Below are 10,843 nucleotides of genomic sequence, written 5' to 3'. Positions count from 1 at the left end.
TGTGAGCGGTGGTAGTGTGCTTAGGGTGATCCACCCCAGTACATGCCTCTTCCGACTTCCGTGTGTTCTTGTCCTCTTCCTTTGCTTTCTCTCGCCTCTCTCACTCCCTCCTTCTCGCTTCCCTCTCTCGCTCTCACCTTGCTCTCTCGCCTCGCTCTCTTGCTCTGCTTCTCACCCTCTCTCGCCCGCTCGCACGTCCGGGCGCACGCACGCCAAGAGGCCCATAGTGCAAATGAAGAGAAATGCTCTGGTAACGCGCGCTAGATTTCCATAACGTCACGTCCGTGCGTCTCGCCGCGGCACGCTGCGCCGGTAAAGTACGTATCAGGCATGAGCATGAGGAGCACCGAGGAGAGGGAAGGGGGGGCGGGGGGCAGCGAGCTCGCCGCCAGTGGTGGTGTAGCCTGCTCCTTATGCCCAGGAATAAAAGGAGCGGAATACTCGGAATAAATGCCAGCCAGCATTTTCGCCTACGGGGTGTAGTGGAATAGTGGAGTTTCCAGAACCTTCAGAAAATAGTCGGAAATAGTGTGGCTCTGCTCATGTGGTAAGACCGGTCAAGGTGCTGTAAGGAAAGACTTTCAAGCTGAAGACTCTGGGCAGATGTCGCAAAATCGTATATTCTTTTCTAAAAATTCGTGGAGTTTGATCGAATTTGATGAATAAATGTGCGTGTTTCAGTGGATTCCTACGAGCACAGCAAAGTGTTTGACACGCATCACTCGACGGAATACGGACCGAGAAAAGACGGGGGTAAAGGGGACGTTACGGGGACCCTACGCAGCCGATTGCTTCCTCGCCGGGGGCCTTTCCTCAAAGCTAAAACACGACGTGTGAGGTTCAGGCGATAGACCGGGGCTTGTTGGGCCCCCTCCCCCTCCCCCGCCTGCTGCTCTTGCTCTTGCCCTTCACACGCACACGCATACAAAAGGTCGGGAAAAATATTGGTCAGCGCAGTTGTATGGTCCACGCCGCCCAATGACGCGTGAGGCGCCCTCAAAAGGCAGCAGCGGGTGACAGAAAAATCCATGGGCACGGCGCTGGGCGGGCATGTAGCGTGGGAGAAGAGAAGGGGGGAACGGAAGGGACAAGGCTGCTGCTGTATTTGCGACCCTCATGGCGCCTTTCTCTCTCCCCCTTTCCCTCATAGGGGAGGTATTTCCCTCTCACTCTATTTCACTTTTCCGTCTCCCCTCCCTCCCTTTTCTCAATCTCGTGCCCTCTTTTCCTTTCTCCCTCGCAATATGACAATTAGAGGAAGGGGCGCCCTTCATGAAGGTCCGAACACGACGGGATGGGGTATAAACATGTCCCGGCCAGCTGCAGCGCGCTGCCGCCCACTCCCCTCCCCACTACCCCTGCACTACTGGCGGACCTTACGCTTCCAGATCGAGGGCTCCCGCTCACTAGCTTGAGCAGTGTGTTGTTACATGCCATTATTGGAGATATTTTTCGATTGACGGAAAATAATTTGGTGCGGGCAATAAGAATGCATTCTCCCATGGGAGTGGTGTGAGAACTTGACCGATTGCGAGGGCTTACGTTCTGCATCTAATTTGCCGTTTTGGGTTGTTCTTTATGGGTCGAGATATATTTAATAATGTTGTTGTTGTATTTGTATCACCATTAGGTTACTTCAAAGAACCACTGTAGCGGTAGGGCGAGAACAAACGCGAAAAACAGAATCGATGTATGACTTCTGTTTCCCAACATTTTATCCCGGTGCATCACCTGAGTTCCAAAAAATATTTTAAGCAAAGCGCGTGAGGTACGCCTTGGTGCCGTATCTTCAAGCAGAAGCAGGGGCGGGCAAGTCTGACCTACTAACCTACTGACGCTGCCCTGTCTCGTCTCGCTGCTCTCGGATTAAATGATTAAATGCCAATCACCGATCTGGTCAAAGTGTGCTGAACATCTTTGTACAAGCGAACACTGCTGTGATGAAACGACGTTAAAAAAGGAGGGCATCTCTGCCGTTCTGCATCGAGATAACGGAGATAACGATGACTTTTCCGCCGGATTTGATGCAGCTTAGCTAGCACACTATATATATTTATATGGCGAACTAGTTTTTCGCACATTACGAATAAAATTGTTTGGAACGCTGCAAAGAATTCGTTCGTAATTGCAAACTATTTCTTCGCAACTTACGAAGAAAATAGTTTGCAATTCAAAGAATATGGTTGGCAATGCAAACTTCCTTACAATGTTTTAAAATTGTTTGCAAGAATTTTCCAGTGCGCGTGCACGGGTACGGGTGGGCTTCCCTATATCCTCGGCCCGTACAAGTAGGCAAAAGGCCCTCAAGTGCGCATGAAGTACAGTATAACTACGAAAGTAGGCAGGTGTGTCTCAGCTACCTGGTGCAACTATCGTGCGCATGCACTATGCCAACACTATACCACAAGTAAAACCTCTTCATTCTTTTTTAACATTGTAGAGACAATCTTAGCGACCGTCGGGAAGGGGTATTTGTAGAGCACTGCCACAACGTCGTCCAACCGCCGTCCAGGGTTTCCTCTTAATTTATTTATGAAAGCTACAATCAAGGTAATTGAATGGAGGAAAGAGTTCTTTCAGTAACCATATTACGAAAGTTTGGAACACACGTGGTAAAAAAATTTCAAACCTACGGATTACAAATATTTGCTTCCTGGTTACAAACTTTTAAAACGTAAGATTTTAAAAATTTCATAGCGACGATTTCGGAGAAATGATACCACTCCTGTTGTTGTGCTGCACCGCTAACACGAGTGCGGCCGGGCTGCCTACGTGCACGGCCCGTGAGGTGCCGTGAACACAGGGGCGATAGGCAAGCCCGCCCACACGTGTGGTACAGATTATTACAGATTACAGAAGTGAAAAAATGTGGTTGAGTTGCTACAAGTAGCTGGGTGCCTCAGCCATATATGTGTATTCCATCCTTGTCAAGGGGAGTGCTAACCGTCTCTCCTTTCATACAACACGATTGTGTGGGGCCCGTGCTGTTGTATATATACCGCACCTCGACACCCGGAGTCATCAGCGAGAGCTAACTTTGTGGCGACCAACGGACGCTCCTGGAAGCACCCAAAGCTCGCTTTTGCTTATCAGTGAGTTCGTGTCCGCGCCCTGACACATTTACCCCCTACCTTACAACGCAGAGGCGCGATGGGATTAAGCAAAAGCGTATTTTTCTGTGCAAAAGGCACGCCGGGTCGGACCGCGCGTCGATGAGCTCACCACGCGGGCGCCCCGGCGCGCTGCGCTCACACCGCGCCGGCACCGCGCCGCAGGACGAGGCGGATGCGGGAGGACGGCGGGACTGTTTGAAGAGGCGCGTCAGTCTGATTTGGTCTCAAATGGAAATACAGCACACAGCCTTTACATTTATTATTTTAATTCATAATTATCTTCAACGTTTGCACTCCGCATGCCTCTGCTCTCGCTTCTTTCTCCCTGCCAGTGTTTTGCCCTCCTGGGAGGGTTGGGCGTGGGCCCCCCACCTTTCACCCCCCCCTCCCACTTGCCCCTCTCCAACCCCGTTATCTCTTCCCTCGTGCGCTAATCCCCCCTCCCCCTCCTCATCTGCGTCCGTACAAAAAGGCCATTGTTTCCCAGTGTTCTGGCGAAAAATGGCCTCTTCACAACTCATTTGAGATTCGCAGTGATAAACCTGCAGAGGTAGAGGTGACGAAATATTTCTGCACGCGTGTGGGTTAGGACACAACTAACACTTAAACTGACTTTGTGTACACGTTACATGTTCTGTGTCCTAACTCAAAACCGTACGGGCTAAGTTGTTTTAAAAAGAAGACAAACACAACTTTTTAAACGTGAATAACAGATTTAACTTACACCTAACTGTGTGTAGTTTTCTGACATTTTGTTCAAAATTTTCGTTTTATTGTTCTATGTTCAATTAAATCAGCTAGCGTGTGCCAAGGTAGTGACACAGCAGTGTTACGGGTTTGTCGACCCTAGCTATGCCAACCACTGGACTATTCAACATTTTGTGTAGCAACACTGGAAAAACAAGTGTTGCGTACGCAACGTTTCTTGACGTGTTCTCGGGAGACCACGTTTACCGATGCATTCCTTTCGCTGTGACGCTCGTATCCTTTTACATGGAGTGGATTCATCGTGTAATGAATCATCATTAGGTCCTCGTAGGATCACTGTTTTTCAAAATACTGTGACGTCACATTCTATAAAATGTCAATTGTGTCACATTAATTGTTTAGAATATGTGGTATTCGTTATAACGTGACATAAATACGCTCGTGAGGGCTGAACGATGTAGGGATATGACATGTTCTGAGGAGTGTGCCATGATCGAGACCATGATATTCTAAACAATGTGAAACAATTCACATACAGTATTATATATATAATTTGACGTCACAGTATTTGAATAAGAGTGATGTTCTTAAAATGAATGAATATCTACTTACGAAAGTATCCCTCGTCGTTGAGTGGCCTAGTGGCCCACACCCCTTCTCGCCCTCCCCTGCCCCACACCTGTAATTACAGCGCAAACGATTACTGCGATTGGGTCATTTTGGAGCGGCGGGTGGGGCTTTTACATTGGACGGCCGCTGAGTGGCGTGCGGTGTGAAACAACTGTGAAGTGGAATGACTCCGCTCGACTGATTTGACCAGGGAAAAAAATTAAAAGAAAAACGAAAAAAAGGGGGCATTGCTGCTGGAGCTGCTCCGCCGCCACTCGTCCGTGAAGGTCGTGGCGTTAATCCGGGGGTTCAAATGCCAATGCGCAGGTATGGCCGCCTTTGGCCGCGTTGGCCGGAGCCATTTCCGTGTACTGACCTTAGGCACGCCCCTTCCCCTCTCCTTAGCCCCCCTCCCCCAAGGTGGCGTTGGCGTTGTGGCGTATCTGGAAGGGAATTGAAAGCGTTGCGCGCGGGGCCCCAAATTAGAGTCGTGCAGCCAATAGTCGCGGTGCAGCCTTATTCACGGCGAGGTCGCACCATGTCGTCTCAAATCCCTTTCATTTTCTGCCCAGCCCTGTTGTTGTTGTTGTTGATGTTGTTGTTTCAGACCCTTACTTAAATTGGCTCTCCTTTTTTCTCGTTTTGAAATCGGTAAGCGCTGCTCTCTCTCTCTCTCTCTCTCTCTCTCTCTCTCTCTCTTTCTCTCTCTCTCTCTCTCTCTCTCTCTCTCTGCTGCCGTTGGCGTGCGCCGCCGGGGCGGCCCAGGGCACCATTACAAGGAATAGTATCGATTGTACTTGCTGCGCCACGAGCCACTGCAGCAACCGTATCAAAGTCTCGGCCTGGAATGCCTGGAGTGTGGCCGGGGTCGGGGCCAGAGGCCGGGCGGGGCCACGGTGTTGGAGGTCGCGCGCGGCCTCGACGACACGCACGGGGTCGATACCCACACACATCCATCGAGTAAGTTTGGTGCAGGAAGCATGCACGCCCGGCCTCGGCCACCGCGTCGGCGGCCCTACTTGAGATCGTCATTAATCGAATTCATATCGGCATTCGGTGTGAAAAATGCAGCAGGGGAGGGGTACGGGGTGGGGTGAAAATAGGGCCCTTCATGAAGCGCGTTACAGACTACGCATTCACTGTTAAAAAACCTACAGTAATTCTTACACGACGCCCAATAAATTTTATATAGTCCTGACGTATTTAACTTTACGGTCGGACTGTTTTCAATTTTACAGTCTGACTTTGTTACCGACTGCCGACTATGTTACCGTCTTCGCTCTATTGTAGACAACCGCCAGACTGTATTCAAATTTACACTCTGATCTGTTACAGCCTGGACTGTAAAATTAAATTTCACTCGGACTGTAATGCTGGACCTAGTCGGTGGAAATTTCAAATGCGTTTTTGTAGATTTTGTTTCACTATGGTCCCCCATAACGGCCTTTTTACGGTTTTTATTTTACAGTCTAGACCGTAAATTAAAATACAGTATAGACTGTGACTGTATTCTGAAGTACAGTCTATACTGTAACATGCCAGACCGTAAAAATAAAAACAGTCCGGCCTGTATTCCAAAATCAAAATACAGTTAAACCGTAAAATCCTGACCGGTATATGACATATAGTCTGACCGTAAAATAAAATACGGTCAGGACTGTATGCTGCTCACTGTTCTAGGCTACAGTTTCTTTAACAGTGGTTTAGCACTTGCATGTGCACGGCAGTTGATTTGTTGAACACTTTACTTATCTGTATATTGTTGTTTTAAGACAATCTAAATGAATACTTTTCCTGTAAATCTTACAACTGCTTTCCTCTTCACTGCGTTATGCCGATATGTGTGTGACCTTCCTTACAATCACGGAAATAATGCACATCTTTCATTTTTTTGCGATTTGGTAGTCGACACCTGCTATTTCGAACAAGCCAACGACATTCTCGACTCAGGGCAGCACAACAAGTGCAAAAAAAACAACAAAAAAAACAAAACAATATAAACTTGGTCTTTCGAAAGAGTTTGGCTTGTGAGTACCAGTGGCAGCGCCGCGGGCTGATTATGCGGCTCAAAAGCACCCCCCTCTCCCTCCGTCCCTCCCCTCTATCCCTCACAAACTCTTCGCTCCCTCCCCCGCCCCTCCCTTCTTGACCTTATCTCCCACATCCCGAGCATCACTGCCCGGCACGGCCCGCCCGGCACCGCGCATAACTTCTGCAACTGATTTACGGCTCTGGGTGGAGCTTCAAATGAGGACTGAAGGGCTGCTGCTGGGGCGTGGCGGGGCGGGGCGTGGCGGCGCGTGGTGGCGGGGCGCTGGGGCGCGGTAGGGTAGGGCAGCGGCGGCGGCGCGAAGTGGTGGGCGGGTCAGTTTCGAGGGGGAGGCATCGTGCGTATAATATGCGCGTTAGAAGTACGGCGGCCTGGCGCCGCGACGCTTCCTGCTGCTGCTGTTCCTGCTCATCACCGTGCACATCCTCGTGCACTGGGGTGGAGGGTTGTCGCGTCCGCGCCAACTTCTGATGTGTGCCTTGTTCGCATCGCCTCCATATAGACGTTGAGGTCGTGATTTTTTTTTACTCCACACGTAATTTGAACCGCCTTTTCTTTCTACATCGTGCGGCGACGGAACAGGAGATGTTGTTTGTGGAGAAATAATCTGGCTGGAGGCAGAGAAGCGAAGGGAACGAAATGCAGAGGGAGCCGGGGAGAAGGTGCGTTGCTCCGCTGCTCCCCCTGTCCTCCCCTGCCCCCTTTTCCTCTCTTACCTTGCTGCTTGCCCCCCAGCGACCGAACCAAGGGGACTACTGTTATTTTCGTTTCGCTCGGCATAAACACAGGCGGTACAGGTGCAACAAAAATTGTTGAGAGAATAAAACGTAGGGTTACTAGATAAGTATTTTTTGGGTAAAGAGCGAGGAGTTTATTGGTTCTGAACTCGGTGTGTACACCGGGGAACCAGAAACTGTATCAGATACATACGGAAAAACACAATAATTTTGCCCACTCTTCCCTCCACTAAGCGGGCAAAAAAGTTACATTGACATCAGGTTCAGGTGGCGGGTAGGTTATGCTTGCTTCTTGCGAGAACGACATGTTTGATGCACCGACATGCTTCTTTTATATTGTTTTAAAAGTTCTGATTTGTTTTTGAAATCTCTTGTTTTAACTGTTTGGCTTCGTTATCGCCGCTGCTCGTCTCATCCCCCGAGGCGCAGCGCCGCCCCGCGGCCGGGCCGGGCACCAGCCGGCGCGCCAAGCCTTGGGCCCGCGGTGGCGCGTCTCCCCCCCTCCCACAGGGCGGCGCCAGGCTGGCCCTCCCGCCCGGCCCACCCGGCGGTCGGTTCAGTGCCGCTCTGAACGCCCCCGGCCCCGCAGCGCCGTGCACCCCGCCGCCGCGCGCCGCTACGAGAGCCGGCGTCGAGCCCGAGTCACGTGTCGGTGTGTGTGTCTGTGTGTGTGTCAAGTGCCTGTGTGTGGATACGCCCCTGCTGTGCTGGCCGGTAAGTGGTCGGCACGGCGCGCGCGTGCCGAGTGGGTGCGTGCGCGCCGGCACAGTAGTGTTGTTGTCGGAGATAAAAGGCCCGGTCATGCGAACTTGGTCGCCGTGTGTCCACCTCATCGTTGGAATGATGAACCCCGGCCGGCCGCTGTCGCGATGGCTATCGTGCCTCTTCGCGCGTGCGTGCCCGCGGGGATTGTGCCTCATTGTTGCCATATTTTTTTTTGCGTGCAATTCCTTCTGCTCTGTTTTATTTTGCATGCCGTGTGGGCAGTGTCTATGAAAGACGCCAAAAAAGATACGGCAATATGGAAACTTTTTTCGAACTCATGTATTCTACGGCCACTCCCTTTCGGCCGAGGTAAAAAAGAAGGGTGGTCGAAGAGTGAGGGAAAAGGGTGCAGGGGGGGGGGGGGACTTCTTACCTTGGTTTTTCATCGCAAGGGAAAAGGGGCGTATATAAAAGTACTGCGTTGTCCTGGCGGTTAGATACATCTGCGTCCTCTTTCTCTCCCCGGAGTGCCGTTGCAAGTTTGCGGCCGGCCCGAGGTATATATATGAGGCTCGTCCGGGGCGGCCCGCGAAACTGTGTACAGAGTGATTGATTACGGAAGTTAAGAAGTGGTAGTTCGGCGCTGATAAGTGAGTGACGAGTAAGTAAGTTGTTATTGCTTTTCCCTCCTCACACGTCCCGGCCCAAGTTTGGCCCTCGCTTCAAACTCCCGAAGTTTCCCCTTCCTTCTCTCGCTCATTACAAGGTGTCGGACGGCCAATGGAGACGGGACGCGACAGTTCGGCAATGAGGTCACTTCTCTGTCACAACTGTGCAGCGTGCAGCCTGTTCTGCCACTTTTGTTGTACTTGCTCGTCTTTCTCCTCATGAGGGCTTCCGTCTTTTTTTTTTTTTTTTGTTTCCTGGCCCTGCTCTGCCCTGCTCGCTCTCATATTGCATTCTTTGATCACCCGCGCTCACTCTAATTAATACCAACGCCCGTCAGCGTGCGACTCGACAGTTCGGTATAAAAAAGGGGTAGAGAGCGGGCAAAAAATTGGCAGAAAAAAATATACGCCATTATAAAGTCCAGGCCTCGCCTCCCGCGTGCCGCGGCGGACCTGTCGTGTTTCCCTGTTTAACGGAAAGGGGAGTTGAGTGCTGCACCGCACGCCCGGCCCTACTCTACCCCGCCGCCCTGTGGAAGTGCCTTGCCGCGTGAGTTGGATTTAAAACTTATAGATCCTCGAGATACCTTCCCGGTAGGTCTCTTCGAGCACCCCACCAAACTTTGGTGTCGAACTTTCGCGATGGCCGCGTCCCTGACCTCGCCCCACTGATATCTGACCGAAGGAAACCACCGCACTCCCTTCGAAGAGGACTCCAACCTCACACGCCTCTTCCCAACACCACTCGGACTCACTTCCCTGTCGTTCCTTTATTCTGCCCACCTTGAGCAGAGAGTCCTCCTAGGTGGCTGAATCGTCCCGCATACTTCCGCACGTAAACTGTATTGCGTGCACGCGTGCGTGCGGCTGTGTTTAACCACGAAAGGGGACAGGGTGATTATGGCGTTAGATACTTCCATGCATGATCCGCTAGGAAGTCTGTGTTTTGAACAATACTGTTAAAGCGTGGGTGTTCACACATTTCGTAAATTGAGTTGCCTATGTTCTTTGGAATAACTATTCTTGTCAGCTCAGCATATGGGCATCTATCGCGCCTCCTTTTAATGACCATCTAAATCTAATAAAAATACTTAAATAGAGAAGAACGCGAACTAGTATTGAAACCCCCAGTTGAGAGCCAAACTCGGAATATTGAGAACTTTTAAAACGGCAAAAACAATGTCTGTGTTTGTTGGAAAAGGAGAAAACTTTGAGAAACTCCAATCGTTCGAGAAAAACTCCTCAGATTTTAAGAAAATCTCCATAACTGAGGGAAATTCCGACTTTTTTTATGAGATTTCCTAACTGGAAAACATTGCTTGCAGGCTACGATGCACTGTCCAATTCCTGCAAAGCAAATGCAAATGCTTCTAAGGATTTTCATCCTCTGTAACTTCAAAGCGCGGCATTCCTTTGCAATTATGAAGTGATGCTTTGCAATTGCATGGAGATACACCGAGAAACTGGTTCCATTGAACTAATGGTGATTCGCTTATTCCAACGGAAATTTCCGTTCAAATAATAACATGATAGAATGTATCCCTTACTTTGAAGAAGCTTTTTGTGTTTTAAAGAATGATTCTTCACCCTATGGCCATTTTTCTATTCAAGAATTGGAAAACCACGTGAATCAACAGAAAAATTCCATTATAACATCAGGACATTGAATCAGCAGCATGTAAAGCACTATGGCAGGACTATTCGCACCCGAAAAATGCGTCGCTTTGCAATTGCACAACAAATACGCTTTGTTGGCAAACAATGTAAATCCTGTGTTGTTTTTGCAGAGCATTGCTTTGAGGAATTTAACAGAGTGCTACCGGTTATTTCTTTGTATCCTTGCTGGAGTGATTTTCCGCTCGGCTCTCTGCATATCCCTCCTTCTCCCTGCGAACCACCCCCTTTTTTTCTGCTGATACCCACTAAAGCACCGCAACGAGCTTGAGCTAAACGCCAACCCCCACTTCCACCTCGCCTGTCGAAGGAGGGGTCTAGCTCGCATAGCTCGATCGGTGCGGGGCTCTACTACCCACCACCGTGCTTTCCAGGGGCTGCGTGAAGTATAGTGGCGTCAACAACAGGTAATCTAGCTGATTGGCCCTGCGACTCTGATGACAGAGGGAGCGGGGAGAGGTGGGCTATATCTACCCCCATCTGTCTCTCTCTCTCTTTGCCCTTCAAAACTCTCTCTCCCTCTCCCTCTCTCCCTCTCTCCCCCTCTCCCTCTCCCTCTCTCCCCCTCTCCCCCTCCCC

The 10,843-nt window shown here is 50.3% G+C and overlaps 1 protein-coding gene and 1 non-coding gene across 5 annotated transcripts in view; one reads left to right on the top strand and one right to left on the bottom strand.

Annotated features, from left to right (window-relative positions):
• The window catches only part of LOC113213992 (zwei Ig domain protein zig-8-like), a 199,684-nt gene that overhangs the window by 5,884 nt on the left and 182,957 nt on the right, over positions 1 to 10,843 (top strand). Inside the window, exon 1 of one of the 4 annotated variants that reach the window (XM_052265679.1) lies at positions 7,782 to 7,931. The exons of the other annotated variants lie outside the window; for them this stretch is intronic. The gene's annotated coding sequence lies outside the window, so the exon portion shown is untranslated. Of the gene's footprint in view, positions 1 to 7,781; positions 7,932 to 10,843 lie in introns of those variants that run through there. 4 annotated transcript variants of the gene reach the window in all.
• On the bottom strand, positions 2,861 to 2,966 carry LOC113214057 (U6atac minor spliceosomal RNA). The gene has a single exon (XR_003303788.1). It is a non-coding gene; the product is annotated as a U6atac minor spliceosomal RNA (small nuclear RNA).

The sequence above is a fragment of the Frankliniella occidentalis genome, unplaced genomic scaffold (assembly GCF_000697945.3).
Source record: "Frankliniella occidentalis isolate FOCC.00 unplaced genomic scaffold, Focc_3.1 Scaffold29, whole genome shotgun sequence".
NCBI classification, from domain to species: domain Eukaryota; kingdom Metazoa; phylum Arthropoda; class Insecta; order Thysanoptera; family Thripidae; genus Frankliniella; species Frankliniella occidentalis.
The sequence above is the reverse complement of the archived record's forward strand: the minus strand, read 5'-3'. Positions and strand labels throughout refer to the sequence as shown.